The sequence below is a fragment of the Rhipicephalus sanguineus genome, chromosome 8 (genome assembly GCF_013339695.2).
Source record: "Rhipicephalus sanguineus isolate Rsan-2018 chromosome 8, BIME_Rsan_1.4, whole genome shotgun sequence".
Taxonomy (NCBI): Eukaryota; Metazoa; Arthropoda; class Arachnida; order Ixodida; family Ixodidae; genus Rhipicephalus; species Rhipicephalus sanguineus.
In genome coordinates this window covers 137,904,625-137,921,405 of record NC_051183.1, presented here as the reverse complement: position 1 = coordinate 137,921,405, position 16,781 = coordinate 137,904,625, and the positions used below count along the sequence as shown (strand labels likewise).

Here is a 16,781-nt window from a genome sequence, read left to right as displayed (position 1 = left end):
TTGGCCGTCGGCGTCCCGCGTAGCCAACACGGGTGATGCACAATATCATCACGCGATGACGTGACCATGACGTCACAGATCGACAAAACTTGTGACGTCACTATGGCATCATTCATTGTGACGTCATATGATGGCGCCATCACATGACATGGTCGCTTTGCATTGCCTCCGCGATCACGGAGCCGATCACGAAGACAATGTAAAAGCAGGTGAGGTGCAGAAAGCTTTCGGAGAGGGGCGAGGGAGGATAAATGCACCGACTCATGAAAAAGATGGCTTTCGTTTTCGAGTCATCTCAGGCGAATGCATAAGGGACCATGTTTTTTTTTTCATGTAATTTTTTCGCATACATTTTACCTATGCGCGGACAGTTCTTCAAAATGTATGGGTAAATCTAACATGTTGACATCGATATTGGTGACCACCACGTTTTTTATAACCTGAAGGAAACAAATCGTCAGACCACACATCGTCAGAATTATTTCTGGCTACAGAAAGCAGGTTTGCGAGCCAAGCACCATATTATTATTGTTAGTCGTTACGCAAATGGCAAGCATGTCAAGTTAGTGATGCCATGACCTATCGGTCGTGTTTGCCATACGTACATTCGTGCCCCTCCGTGCCAATTTTCGTGTATACCAAGTTAACGAGACGCGAGTTACGCGAGTAATTTTTTACTTTTGGTACCGCGGCCACGCCGACTGACATATTCGGCTTCGCATGAAATGGCTTGAAACATCAGAGCGCCGGAGGCAGCCTTGTAAAACAAATCGAATGCACGAAATAAAAGATAGGATATGCAGGGTGCAAACGCGTTAGCATGCACGAGCTGCATATGTGCTACGTTCTCCTGGTTATCTCCAGTTTATTCTCTCCTGCAGCAAGTTTACGGTCGTCATTCCACACGAAAGTAAGTTAAGCGCTTTTTCTCACGATGAACTGCTCACAGGATGCGTTCCTCAAACAGCCGCGGAAGTGTACAAACCAGCTAAAAGGATATATACAAAATCCCCGTTTCACAACACACAAACTAACAAACGCGTTCTCTGTGTGATGAGTCGCTGCAGTATTATTTTGTAGCGACGCAGTATTAAATATTCCCAAATTCCCGCAATTTCAGCTACTAGCGGCCAAAATATCACGCGTGTAGCAACCGCTCGCCGCTTTGACGCGGCTTCCGCCACCGAGAAAGCCCACGATGGATGGATGCTATGAGCGTCCCCTTTATAACGGGGCGGTGACATGTCTGCCACCAGGCTCAAAGAAAAAAAAAAGACTTCCTTGTTTCAAGCTGGCTTAATACCTTACCTACACTGATTATATCTATGTTATTATACAAAAAAATATAAATTCACGGTCCATCTCTCTGCCTCTTAAGGCAGAATGACCTTATTTTTCCCCATTATTTTTGTACTTTATCTCTACTTTTCTGCCACCAATACTCTAACCGTCTCTTACTTATTTCTATCGCCGACGTGTTCAGCTTTCCATTGTTGTCCCTAAAACCCAAGGCTTCATGTAGACTCGTGCCCACACGTATACCTGGGTGAATATCGCCACATTCAATCAGTACATGTTCCATCGTTTCCTTAGTTCCCCCGCAGCACGTACATTGTTCTTCTTCGTTACTGAATCTCGCTTTATAACTACGCGTTCTAAGGCAGCCCGACCTTGCTTCAAACAGCAAAGCGCTTCCCCTTGAATTATCATAAAACCTTTCCCTCCTTATTTCGTTTTTTCCCTTTCGGTAGTTACTCAGAGCCGGCTTCTTTTCCATCGCTGCCATCCAATACATCCTCTCCGCGTCTCTGACCCTCCGCCTAATGCTCCTTGTTGCCATATCGCCCGCACTGCTAGCCGTATATTTACTGGTGAGCCTCCTAGTTCTTTTTCTCTACTGCGTGTCAACGCTTTTTCTATACAAATACCCGAAAACCTTCTGTGCCCATCTACTCTTCTTCATTTTCCTCAGCCTCTCTTCGAATCTCATTTTGCACTGAGCTTACCTCACTTCAAAGCCTGTCCATCCCATATCACCCTTTACAGCCTCTTTTGTCGTCTTCCAATGAGCGCCCAACGCGAGGCGGCCCACCGTCCTTTGATTTACATCCATTCCTGATCGTACCTCTGACTTCATGCACACCACTGAGTTCCCAAATGTAAGCCCCGGGACCATCACACCCTTCCACAGCCCTCGAAGCGCCTCGTACCTATTGTATCCTCATCAAGCTCTGTGCTTCATAATTGCAGCATTCCTCTTTCCCTTTGCTACCGATGCTTTCTCTTATACCTCCATATATCTATCCCCCTCATTTACCCATGCTCCGAGGTACTTGTACTCGCTTACCCTGGGTATTTTTTGGCCCTGTATTATGACCGCATGGTCTTCGTAACCATTGTACGACTCATCGTGCTGCACCACGGGTCCGGCACGGCAGCGCCGCGGCACGGAACTTCACCGCAAAAGGCCCTCGCTCCTCCCATGTATTCGCGCGGCGCTTTGGACACTCCCCCTATTCTAGGTCATCTCTAGTGTGGCCACACGGGCCTCTCGGTCGCGTCCATACAGAAGCGTCTTTACTTGTACGACGGTCGGAGTGGCCTCAATGTCGATCCGTCGTCCATGTTGCGTTGCACTCGCCGTGGATCCTCCTGATGAGGTCCCGCGGCCGGAGTTGCTCAGCAGCAACTCGGCGAACCACTTGTTGCCTGATTCCCGGTCGTGGCCATCAGTGGAGGCAGACGGTCTAGCTGCCTTCTCGGTGCCTCCTTCCTCGTGAGTCGGCGGCTTAAGGGATGACGTGGCAAGTACCCCGTGGACTGTCCTGTGGGTCCTAGCCGTTCAGCCAACGTAGGTGAAGCGTTAAAGGCGCTCTGGAACCCGCTGTGACGAGGATGCGGCAGGTATGTAACAGCCTATCTCGGTCATCGCCGAGGTCGATATAAACTCATCGTGCTGCACCTCCGGGGCCGGCACCCGCCGCTCTCTTCACCTGTGAGACGCTGGCTTCTTCCACCTTTCTCGTACGGCGCTCCACCGAACAATCACCGTATTCTTTCTTGGGGTTCCGCACCACGGCTCGGCTCGCCTGCCACGAGCCCTTCCCCGGCCAATCGCGTGCGCGGACGTGGCAGGAGTGCCCACCATCGGGGGATTTTCCATGCCTCGCACACCATCGCCGCTTTCCGACGTTCGGCCCGTGCCTCGTGCCCATTTACTCATAACAGTGACTAAAATCTCGTAACACACGCATGTACTAGTTAGTGACATGCGCCAAAAACCACGAAACAACTGGTCACGTGGCTGAAATTAGGACATAGCAAATTACACAAATAGCCAAGCCTAGCCATACTTAGTACTACTAGTAAAAACTTAGCCTCTTTAGCGAAAGCTTGCCATTACCAGCAAGAACGTAGAAGAAGCTACGTCGAACACTAGCTCCGCTGTTGGTTCAGCCTGGCGCCACTAATGCAAGCTGCGCACATTATTTATTTAGTTATCCTATTTAAACATTCTCTTTTTACTTTCTTTTTCTCCGCCTCCACTACCTGTCTTTCCATCCCCTATCCACTTCCCCACGCGGAGTTGCAAGTCAGCGAAATGTATTCGCCAGCTAAGTTCTCTGCCTTTCAATAAAGAGTTCTCTCTCGTCTCACTTTTTTCTTCTAGGCTATTGCTTAAAGGATACAAAGTAAACCTGTTTTATTTTTGGAGGGTAATTTTTATTGCGTAGGTTACAAGTAAAGCTATTTGGATAGCGAGCGAAACTCAAATAAAACCAGGTCGATCATGAAGCCTTTTAAGGTTCACTTAAGATAGGTGTGGCCTTGTATATTTGGCTGCATCGACAGTCGCTGCGCTCGGCTGTTCTTGAATACTCTCTGTGATCAGTATTCTGTCTTTCTAAGGGCACCCTGTGCGAGCAAGTATGAAGAAAAAAAATCACAGCATATGCACGGAGTGAATGATGATGAGTGGGCGAAGCTGCGGAGGTTCATCGGTAAACCGTGAATCTTCCCAGTACATCATCACCGACGTGAGATCGGGCGCGTTTATACTAAAGGTTCGATGAGTTATGACGACTTGCAGCTCACTTTAATTTTACATGTACGCTGTGAATTTTCATTATTTAGAAAACCATTGCTTTAGAAAATATCTGGCGTCTTTCGTTAAGCAGCTGGCGTCTTTTCGTTTTGCTTTAGAAACATCTGGCGTTCTCTCGTTTTGCTTTTAGAAAACATCTGGCGTCTTTCGTTGGTTTATTTCATCAATCAACGGCGTTTTGAACAAAATTTTTATTGTTTAATCACGCACAGGAGAAATCTCACCAGGCACTACCTTGGAGGTAAACAATGGCTGCTAATGGGAATGAGACACAGAAGAAGTCGGCTTTTAGCTAACACTTACACTTCTACTTCTACTAACGTTTCCTACTGGAACATGCCAATGGGTGCTAATGGGGAATGAAAGACAGAAGAATTCGGCTTTCAGTTAACGCGCACGCTGCGAATTTTTTATTGTTCAACAACGCACAGGAAAAATCTCCCACCGGCACCATCTTGGAGGCCAAGATCTGGTACTAGCGTTACGACTGGTTACCCACTACTACTAGGGACGAACGGGTGCCGCCTTAAGGAGCTTCGCCCCTAAAAATCACAGCATATCCACGGAGTGAATGATGATGAGTGGGCGAAGCTGCGGAGGTTCATCGGTAAACCGTGAATCTTCCGTTAATTCTGCCCAGTACATCATCACCGACGTGAGATCGGGCGCGTTTGTACTAAAGGTTCGATAAGAGTTATGACAACTTGCAGCTCACTTTAATTTTACATGTAAGCTGTGAATTTTTATTGTTTAGAAAGCCATTGCTTTAGAAAACATCTGGCGTCTTTCGTTAAGCAGCTGGTGTCTTTTCGTTTTGCTTTAGAAACATCTGGCGTCTTTTCGTTTTGCTTTTAGAAAACATCTGGCGTCTTTCGTTGGTTTATTTCATCAATCAACGGCGTTTTGAACAAAATTTTTATTGTTTAATCACGCACAGGAGAAATCTCACCAGGCACTACCTTGGAGGTAAAGAATGGCTGCTAATGGGAATGAGACACAGAAGAAGTCGGCTTTTAGCTAACACTTACACTTCTACTTCTACTAACGTTTCCTACTGGAACATGCCAATGGGTGCTAATGGGGAATGAGAGAAGAATTCGGCTTTCAGTTAACGCGCACGCTGCGAATTTTTTATTGTTCAACAACGCACAGGAAAAATCTCCCACCGGCACCATCTTGGAGGCCAAGATCTGGTACTAGCGTTACGACTGGTTACCCACTACTACTAGGGACGAACGGGTGCCGCCTTAAGGAGCTTCGCGCCTAAAACGCGGAAATGTTTTGCTAAACATCTTTGCGAACATTCCGCCAAATCCCTTGCACTGTGGGAATCGGTTTCATGTGAAGCAGTTGGCCAATAGCAGCCTGTGCCAGATTTTTCGATTTCAAGCAAGCGTATCGACACCTCAGAGTAAATTTAGTAGTTGTGCGCATATGGTGGGCTTGCCAGGCACGTAGACTACACTGGTGTGTAAGGGGGAACACATGGTCCGACGCAACGTCGGCACTCAGGTTAATCAAGCGATGTCAGTTTTATCGCAACGATGTGTATTCTACAGTGAGATGATAGGCATGTCACTATTGGCGGCATTGTGTCGTGAAAATTCCGGTAGGCCCCATGCTTAGCAGAAATTGATTTGACGCGAGGCAGTCACCGAGAGTTGCCTTCGCCGCTTTCTTCTTTATTCTTTTTTTGTTTGGGGTAAAGTGTTTCGGCGCGGATCAACGTCTTTGTGCACATGAAGAAGTTGTAGGCATGTGAAGGACATTCCTAGTACGCCGACTAATATTGCGCCTAAAGGGTGGCTTACTGTCCGACGTAACGTCGGCACTCACATTACAGTAAACGCGTTAGTTTTATAGAAATGAGCAGCACGCTACGGTGTGATGAGCTGCACATCAGCAGTAGCGGTCGTTGGCATAATGTTACGGGGTCGCGCAACGCGTTACTATAGATTTCTGATTCATGGAAGTATACATGTATTGTTTATTACATTACATGCAATAAATCATTCATGCTGAATCATTATATGTTATAAAATATGATAGCCAACACTGGAACCAAGATTAGCGGTGATCCGGCATGTGTTTGTCTGAAGCAATTTCAAGAACTGGTGTTACTCTTCGGTAGGGCAATTTTTTTTTACGAGACGGGGAAGTCACGTTATTCATGTCACATAAATTATGAATCGCGTTCTTCGTACACTCATATCCTTCCCTCTCAATTTTGGTATATACCAAGTTAACGAAAAATATTAGAGCTTCGAGACGTAGCTGGCCAGATAGATCACGACGTATTTGGAGCTCTAGGTGGCCGTAGTGTTAGTAGCGGCGGTGTCCTGCGACGCTTTGTGCAAGCATACAATACGTCCGATGTGTTTCTGCGCTGCACGTGTTCTCATGTCGAAGAAAAAAATGTTTATAGATTGCACGTTAGTATGTCGTTAACGAGTGCTCTACACTAAGAAACAATTATAATACGAAAAATCATCGCAGTTTGATGTCCGTCTTCTACGCTTGCACAATGCTCGACAAAAAATTCGCTGCCAGCGTTGTTTCTGCTGTACACCTGTTGGGTGATCCGGTATTGCGGATACGGTGAAACATTTACGTACAAGACAGAACACCACACCGGCATTAGCGCCATGGTGTGGAGGATTCTTATTGATGTGCTTGTAATGAAGTAGCAACCCGCTAGCTAGCCGGCAAGTAGAGCAGCGACTACCACAAATTACGAATGCTCCAAGCCATTGACAGCCAAGTGTATAAAAGGCTGTCATGTCAAGCACCAAAGCTACCCCAATAAGTTGTTTCGCAACGAAATACACATTGAGCGAGAAACATGAAGCTTTTGAGACACTGACAGACGTGCCATTCAAAGGAAACAAAGTTGGTCGCAGTTAAGAAATTTTCAAGCAAATATTATAGTGCGTAGCCATTTAATGGTATAATACACGGGGTGATCAAAATTAGGCTTTATGGCTTTCTTGAAGTTCAGTGCCGAGAGGTACGTAAATAAATAAGAAATGAATCCTTTTAAATGCATTTTTAAATGCATTTCTTTTTAAATAAGAAATGCATCCAGGGTGGCACAAATTATTTATTTATTTATTTATTTATTTATTTATTTATTTATTTATTTATTTATTTATTTATTATTTATTTATTTATTTATTATTTATGAAAGATATTTTGAAGGCCCGAAGGCACTACAGAAAGGAGTGGGCAAAACAATAATTACAAGTGTAGTTGAAGGAAAGTAACAGGGTCATCTTGTACGGCGAGCTTGAAATTTTTTCGCCTATTATGAAGGCGATGGAGGCGGGAAGGTGGAACCAACGAGCCATTGCACAATCTGGTGGGACAGGATGGTAAGCCCACGTTATAGCGGTGATCGGTCTTCGGTGATGGAAACGAAGTGGCTCAAAGAGAGCGTCCTTCAAATAGCTCTTATAATGATAATTATTGTGAAAAATCTTAAGGCGAGGCAATATGCGGCGGAACGAAGGCAAGTTTAGAGTGTTCTTCATGGATGTGACACTGGAATGACGTGAATAATTCGATAAGATGAAATGCGCTGCACGATTCTGAATGGCTTCGAGAGTTTGAATGAGAATGGCATGAGTTGTATCCGATATGGCGCGTGCGTACTCTAATTTTGACCTTACCAATGTTTTGTAGAGTGTTAGCTTGATTGACGATGGGGCAGAGGAAAACGACGTAGATAACCAAGCATGCGGTTAGCATTGTTACTCAAATATTGTACGTGCATATTCCATTAAAGATTGGAAGATATCTGCACACCAAAATATTTTCAACTTTCAACAGATGGTAATGGAATGGTATTGAGGCAGTATGTATGCGAACAGTGGGTAGTAGTTTGGCGTGAAACTCGCATGCTCTTAAATTTGGTTATATTAACTGTCATGAGCCATTCTTCCACCATTGGAATATCCCATCTAGATTGCAATCTTCTAGTAATGTACGCAGTTATCTGTGAATAGTCGGACTTTTGAGGAAAAAGCCCAAGAAGGAGGATCATTATTATAAATTACGAAAAGCAGTAGGCCTAAAACGGACCCTTGTGGTACACCAGACCTTACAGCGGAATTAGGTGAACAAAAATTGTTGGCTGTCACATACTGGCTACGGTTAGATAGAAATTCTTTAATCCATGCAAGTACGTTGGGGTGAATATTGAGCTGATTAAGTTTCAAAACAAGTAGTTCATGTCAGACGGAGTCAGATGCTTTAGCGAAATCTAAGTATATGCAGTCAGTATCAAATTTAAGATCTGCGGTAATGAATGAGTCGTTAGTAAAACACAGAAACTCCGTTCCGCACGAAACTGCTTTACGGAATCCATGCTGACAAATACTAATGTACATCACCGGATTTACGCACAGCAACCACCTTCCAGCCTTCCAGTCAGATGGCAGTGCAAACGCCAGTTCAAGAAGTATTGGCAATATTAAAGCAGAATAGACTTGTGTACATTTCAGCTTTTTTGACGAAATACAATCCCGACCGGTTGATGAAGACACTTTCAAGTTGACAATCAGTCTTTCAGCACCAACTGCGTCAATGATGACGGAGTCCATTGGAAAGAAATTGGTTCCTGGTAAATGCGGAAATATCGGGGGGGGGGGGGGTGCTCTTATGAATGTGTGCCGCAAATGCATCATTCAGAACATCGCAGCACTCACTAAGTGCAACTGTGACTTCAGACTGGATTAATTGAACATGTGGCGTTTTAGTTCCGCTTATGATGCTCCAAAACTTACGCGGGTTGAGACCGAGGAGCGAAGGAAGTGTTTTAACAAAGAATTATTTTTTTGGCTTTCGAAAGCGCAATACAGAATTCTCGATTCAATACATGATAGGATGACCAATGGTCACTTCTGGCTGATAATTTCGCGAGTAAAAATAGCCGCTTCTTTTTATTTCGCCTGTGTTTTAACGCGTTGTTAAATCATCGAGTACGAGGATTCGATGAAATATCATTTAGAAATAACAACGTTCCATTGGGCTAGTTGGTACGACGTTGTAATTGAGATGCGCTGAGCAAAATGCACAAACGAGTAACAGAACAAGAGGACATCACCACTACTCCTGTCCTCTTCTTCCATTGCTCGTTTGCGCATTTCGCTCAGTGCATGTACATTTCAACGATTCCTTGGAACTTTTCTTTTAGGCACAAAGCGATCAATTAGGTGAAGAAATTTGTTCTTATATTCTAACCAGTTCTGCCCAACTTATCGCTGCTGAAAACCAGCAAAAAACAAGTCAGCAAAACATTGTTATTCTCTGTTTCATCCATCAAAGCCCGCCTTGCTATAGTCTTGGATAACTTTGCTTTTTTCTTGACGGAAACCCCTGCTTTTGAAGTGAAGTGGATTATAGCGTGGTCGCTAATACCCGGTAGATGAGTTGAAGGAGAAGCTAGGCCAGGCGTAGTCTTAAGTATTAGGTGTAATATGGTGGCGGATGTGGGAGTAATGCGAGGGGTAAAGTCAACGAGCTGGAGCTGGGTCCAGTTGTAGTCGTGAGAAAAGTAAAAAATGTTCCTTGCTTTCAGCTAAGCTATGGTTTAAAGCAACCGAGTCTCTTTCTCACATGATGTCAGGAAAGTTGAAGTAGCCAAGGATGAAGAAGGGTGATATTGGGTATCTGACGGACAGCTGATTAATAACATCGTGCAGGTCATTACAGAAGAATGACGATGCAGATGGTGACCGGTAGCAAACTCAAATTATTATTTCGCGAGAATCACTGAGCACGCGCACACACACCAGCTCAAGGAAGATAGAACATGAATAACATAAGAAGCAAGGTTATCGGCAATCGCCAGCAGAACACCACCACGAGACCGGTAATCGCGGTCACATTGGTAAAACTTGTAGCACTTCGCAAATCGCGATGCTAATTATCGATGAAACCCACCAATATAACTCAGATTCAATAATGAAATTTTATTCAATAATGATCTATATCTATCTATCTATCTATCTATACTATACTATCTATCTATCTATCTATCTATCTATCTATCTATCTATCTATCTATCTATCTATCTATCTATCTATCTATCTATCCTATCTATCTTCTATTCTATCTATCTGTCTGTCTGTCTGGCTGTCTGTCTGTCTGTCTATCTATCTATCTATCTATATATCTTCTATCTATCTATCTATCTATCTATCTATCTATCTATCTATCTATCTACTATCTATCTATCTATCTATCTATCTATCTATCTAGTTTTGGTATATACCAAAATTGACAGAGAAGGACACGATTGTTCGAACAACACGATTCACAATTTATGACGTGAATAATGTGATTTTCCCGTCTCGCAAAGAAACGTTCCTTACCACAAAGCTACGCCAGTGCTTGAAGTTGCTTCAGAAAAACACTTGCTGGATCAAGTGAAATGTAATTCCACTGTTGGGTGTCGGACTAATAAACATTACATGCCAGGGGCGTAGCCCAGGGGGGGGGGGGGTGGGGGGTTCAACACCCCCCCCCCCGAAATTTGCTATTTTGCTTGCGTATATATACACGCGCACATACAAACGCACGCACGAACATACATAAAGTATGGTTGAACCCCCCCCCCCCCCCCCCCGAAAAAAATTTCTGGCTACGCCCCTGTTACATGCATACTCCTGTGACTCAGAAATTTATAGTCACGCGTTGCATGACCCCGTAACAATATACAAACGACCGTTACTGCTGATGTGGAGATCATCGCACCCAAGCGTGCTCTTCATTTCTATAAAACTGACGCATTTGCTTTAAAGTGAGTGCCGACGTTATGTCGGACAATAATCTAACCTTTAATCTCGAATGAAGTCGGCGTACTAGGAAAGCCCTCGATATGCCTACAACATCCTAATGTGCTCAAAACGTTAATCCACGTCGTAACTCTTGGCTCAAAAAGAAAGACAAAAGAAAAAAAGCGGCGAAGGCAGCTCCCGGTGATTGTCTCGCATCACATCGGTTTCCTCGAAGCGTGGTATCTACCGGAGTTTTCGCGAAACAGTGACGCCACTAGTGACATGCATATCATCGCACTGTAGCGTGCACTTCGTTGCGATGAAACTGACATCGCTTTATTAACGTTAGTGCCGACGTTGAAGTGAAATGACCAATCCGGCAGAGGCTGCTACTGGCCGAATGCTTCACATAAATTTAATTCCCACAGTGCGTTGGATGTGGCGTAATCTTCCCAAGGCGGTTTAACAAATAATTCTCTTGTTTTAAATGCGAATGCATTTCTTAGTGGGGCTAGGTCAGGCGTCAGTGTCCGCACGCCTCTCCGCTCTCACTCCCTCTCCCATAGCAACAGCTGCGGGCGCGCACGCTTATCCTCGGCCCTAGCAACCGGAGCAGGTGGTGTGCGCGGAGGAGAGTGAGTGGAGAGGAGGAGCGCGCTCTGGCGTGTGAGGGCGCTCGCATCGCGGGAGCTCAGCGGAGCTCCCGCGTGTGTGGAGAGTGTGTAGGAAAGGATAGGTGCAGTGCTTCGGCGCTCCTTCTCTCGCTGTTGGCTCTCTCTCGTCCCTGCGCCACCGCCTCAATGCAGTGCGTTTGAAACGCGTTTGTAGCTTTTGTGCTGCCTTGGCACAGCCTGAAAACAGCGCGTTCTAAACGCGTTTGTGCTGAATTTAAGGCGGTGGCTACATCCCTGAGATGGTTACGAACGCACGTAGGAAGCGTTCGTTGAAAGAGGCTTAAGAGTATACGTTGTTGGGCTAGTTGGTTCATAATCTTCAAAATTGGCTAGCGCGAAAATCGACACGGACTAAGAAGGAACACTGATGTACATACAGGACAGGCGCTACTCGCAACTAAGCTTTATTCAGAAACGTCTTCCTACATATATTCACAGCCGAGTGGCGCGCGCAGGCGCAATGCACATGACGGTCGACATGGTAATCAGGACCGGGATACCAAAACATATTCTGGGCAGAAGTGGGAATGCGCTGGCGAGAGAACTAATGGAGGCTTATCACATTCAATAGAAAGACCGTGAATGTATCAGTGACACTTCTGTTGTTCTGCGCAGTAAGGAAAGACTGTTCTTAGACACTTGGTTATAATGCGAATATGTTTTGGTATCCCGGTCCTGATTACCATGTCGACCGTCATGTGCATTGCGCCTGCGCGCGCCACTCGGCTGTGAATATATGTAGGAAGACGTTTCTGAATAAAGCTTAGTTGCGAGTAGCGCCTGTCCTGTACATCAGTGTTCCTTCTTAGTCCGTGTCGATTTTCGCGCTAGCCAATTTTGAAGTTGAAAGAGGCGCCCAAAAGGGAGACACTTGAGTGCGTCGATGTGTCCAGCTTTACGCCATTGAAATTACTACGCCGTGTACTCTCGGCGCAAGAAATGCATTCGCATTTCCTGACGATTCACTTCGGGGAGGTGGGGGCATTTTTAGGGGCGAAGCTCCTTAAAGCGGCACCCGTTCGTCCCCGTCGTAGTGCGTAACGCTAGTACCAGATCTTGACCTCCAAGGTGGTGCCGGTGGGAGATTTCTCCTGTGCGTTGTTGAACATAAAAAATTCGCAGCGTGCGCGTTAACTAAAAGCCGAATTCTTCTGTCTCTCATTCTTATTAGCAGCCATTGTTTACCTCCAAGGTAGTGCCTGGTGAGATTTCTCTTGTGCGTGGTTAAACAATAAAAATTTTGTTCAAAACGCCGTTGAATGATGAAATAAACCAACGAAAGAGGCCAGATGTTTTCTAAAAGCAAAACGAAAAGACGCCAGCTGCTTAACGAAAGACGCCAGATGTTTTCTAAAGCAATGGTTTTCTAAACAGTGAAAATTCACACCGTACATGTAAAATTAAAGTGAGCTGCAAGTCGTCATAACTCTCATCGAACCTTTAGTATAAACGCGCCAGATCTCACGTCGGTGATGATGTACTGGGCAGAATTCACGGAAGAATCACGGTTTACCGATGAACCTCCGCAGCTTCGCCCTCTCATCATCATTCACTCTGTGGATATGCTCTGATTTTTTTCCTCACACTTACTCGCATAGGGCGCCTTTGGAAAAGCAGAATAGTGAATACTGATAGTATTGGCGACTGGGGGACGGTCGGCCCTTTCGATGGAGCCAAATGTTCAAGGGCACACCTACCTTGAGTGAACATTAAAAGCCTCCGTGATCGATCTGGTTTTATTTCAAAGTTTCGCTGACCATCCAAATTGCTTTACTGTAACCTACGCACAAAAATTACCCCCTAAAATAAAAGAAGTGTATTTTGTATCTTTTAAGCAATCATCTAGAAAACAAACAAAGAGAGAGAGAGAGAGCATTCTTAATTGAAAGGCAGAGAATTTAGCTGGCGTTACATATCGCTGACACAGTATTCTGCGTGGGGAAGGTGATTGGGGGTCGAAGGACAGGAAGACAAGGCGGAGAAAAAGAAAGTGAAAGAAAACCTTAAAATAGGATAAATAAATAATCTGCGCAGGTTGCACTAGTGGCACAAGGCTAGAACCAACAGTGGAGCTAGTGTACGACCTAGCTTCTTTTAAGTTCCCCCTAGTGTGGTGCCTAGAGGGGGAAGTGTGACGGGCGCTGCATCCCCGCCGTGGGAGAGGGATGCGCGGAACGCAATGAAAGTTCTGGTCGCCGCAAGGGGCGCTCGTGTAGCAGCAGGTGCTCGCCGCGCTTGCTTTGGCTCGTTCGTTCTCTCTGTGCTGTGCCGTCACCTTGTTCGGATGCCTCGCCTTCGCTGTCGTCGTTTGTTTACCCGCCACTGTACCCACGTGTCCTGCGAACCATGCCGTCAAATCGCGCAAGTGCATGCGTCGTCCCTGCTGTAAAGACGGGTATAGATCGTGCTCGGAGAAGCTTTGGGTCTTTAAATCCCCGAAGGATCTCTCGAGGCGAGAACAATGAGTTCGAAATATTATGCGGACTGACAAAGTGCTGATGAGGGACAGCGTTGTTTGCGACCGGCACTTCGACGTGAGTTTCATCGAAAGGACATACCAACACATTATAAACGGTGAGGTTGCTGAGATACCCCGCGTTTGTCAGAAGACGCTGTTCCTACGGTGTTCCTGGAAGCACCGAAGTAGTTTACCAAAAAAAGGCAAGAAAAGCAGACAGGAGTGTCCAAAGGGAGCGCCAAAAACATTTGAAGTTGAGGAGGGTCAAGTAATTTGACCTCTTAACGTGATAGGGAAGTGTGTGCTAACAAATGTGTCTGTCATAAGTATGGGATGGCAAATGTGTGATAAATAAACATCTTTTACCATTTCCCTTGCGTGTATTTAGTATGCATCTAAAGCCGTAAGTTAACAGAAATAATTGGTCCTTGTATAGATAGAACTATCATTCAAATAATAAAATAAAATGTTTGGTATCAAGGAGCCTCCAGCTGCAGCATTCCGGTCTCCACTTAAATTTTCTCAAGGAAAAGGAGCCGCAAAATGTAAATGCATGTTTTCTCATTGACAGAAACGCATGTTTTCTCATCGACAGAGTATGACATGTTGAAAAATTGAATATTGCAGTGCGCCGCCTCCGTGTGACACCCGCATAAAGCCATTGGTAAAAAAACTGAAGCAATGGGTTTTTACTCACCGGTCCGTATATTCACGGGCTTCAAACGAGTGTCATCCGGTGAAAGCTTCAACGGTCTCTTCGTTCCCCCGAAGTCACCTGAATGCATTTCGCGAAAGCATTTTAACGAATCAAAACAAACAAAATGAAAGCTAGTGTGTCAGCCGGCAGTGGCTCGAAACGTTTACAGCCAAACGAAACAGCGCGAGAACCATCCGAATGCACCGCGAACCGTTACGTGCCGTTGCGCCGCCTCTGCCGCCGTATATTTTGAAATGAAGAAAGTGAACCGATAAGCTGCTGACAACTACGAGTCAGCTGGAGCAAAATCTATTACAAAAGACTGATGAAACGGTACCTTGCAAGGCAAGGCCACTTCCTATAAAGAACAATTTGTTTTATTGAAGTGAAACAGTATGCAAACTACTAACCTCAGTTATTTAAAGAATATTTTGATTTGAAGTTTGCCCCGACGAGGGCGCCCCTACATAAAACGTGCTAAGGTCCCTGTATTTTTCAAAGGTAGCGCAAACCATTGCCTAAAAAGGAAAGGGAGAATTTCCTCCCCGCCCTCTGCGTCTCTCCTCTCTTCTTCGCCCTTTTGTGCTCCCCTATTGGACTAGGCTCGACACGTGACCAGTTATCTCCGATGACCCCCTCCGCCTCTTGCTCTGGCGCCGCAAAACGACGCCATTATTGGACGTAGAAACACCGCCGCACGTGCACGCTGTACGTGAGCGCGAGCTTCTTATAGCTTTTTACAGTTTGCAAGATGCCATCGGCTGTAGCCAGATGCCAACTTGTTGCGCTGTTGGCTCCTCGAACAGCATTGCCAGGGGTGTCAAGCTTTTTTTATTTTGTTCCTCATGGAAAGGAAAACCTCAAACGGCGAGCGATATGGTTCCATTTTATCGGAAGAAAGAATTTCGATTGCCACGACGGGAGGCTTTTTGAGGTAAATCGACCACTACTGAACCCTTTCGCGTATATTTGCCATTCGAACTCTTTTAGTCGGAGCTAAGGCTCGATACTGATGCCTAAGTTAGACAAAAAAAAAGCGGCGTGACATTATCGGCCACGCTTTCTCGCACACTATATTTACAGCGAAAATAACTGTTCCGCAAAAATTTACTGCAACGTTTGAGAAAAAATATCTTTGCAAGATCTCTGTTTTCTCGCTCAACCCTGGCGCGGCCCGTAGATTTTACAAAATTCATTTGCCAAAAGTCGTTAAAAAGCTTACTCTGAGAAAGTCGGAGCTGTTCCTTTAGCGCTCATATATAGAGGGTGGTGATGAGATGTGTACTATAAAGAAAGATACATGGCAAGTAAGTAGCATCGATTGATCAGCGTAATTTGCTGAGCGTAAAAATATTACTTGGCAATATGCTGCAAAGCTGCCCGTGTGCAAACTATTTTTTTAAACGCATGTTTGTTCTCCAACCCACTAATTTTTTCCCCTGAACTATATGTTTATTTGAAGCGGGTGTAAGTTTTTATTCTATGTGTTGTCGTTTTTTATATTTTTGAAGTTTATCCGCATTTCTCAGTGTTTCTGATTTAGTGTTACTGATACTCTGTGTTCAATAATAATTATTATAAGACAGTTGGTGCATGTTTCTCTTTGATGCGCTTTATTATTTGTTGAAGTTTTGAGCATTTCGGCCGTATTTCGTTAGGCAAATTACAGAGGGCACATTGGAGGATGTCTGTATATTTCAGAAACACTTCACGGACGATCAGTTCAAGCCTGCCATCTTTGCGACGAATGGCTTCAAGAAACTAAAGCCTAATGCGGTTCCCTGCATATTTCTGCATCTGCCAGTCTGGAACAGTCTTCAATTAAAGAGGTAGCCCCAATTAATGAGCACTAGAAGCACGCGATGGATCCAAAAAGATATTTACCTGAGGGGACAACAGAAGCGCTTCAACCCAGTTCGAAATTTAAAAGAATGCGCGCTGGGGGTATTTAGCAAATAGGTGCCTCCGCCGTGTTGTGTGTTCATAATTTGATGTAGCATCTGATTTTCCGAAATGCATCTTGTGAACAAACACCACGGTATCCGAAAAGAAAAACGGCAGCTGCAA

The 16,781-nt window shown here is 45.1% G+C and overlaps 1 pseudogene; it reads right to left on the bottom strand.

Moving 5' to 3' along the window:
* Window positions 1-2,518: 2,518 nt before the first annotated feature.
* Window positions 2,519-16,781, bottom strand: part of LOC119403529 (uncharacterized) — a 38,951-nt pseudogene continuing 24,688 nt past the window's right edge.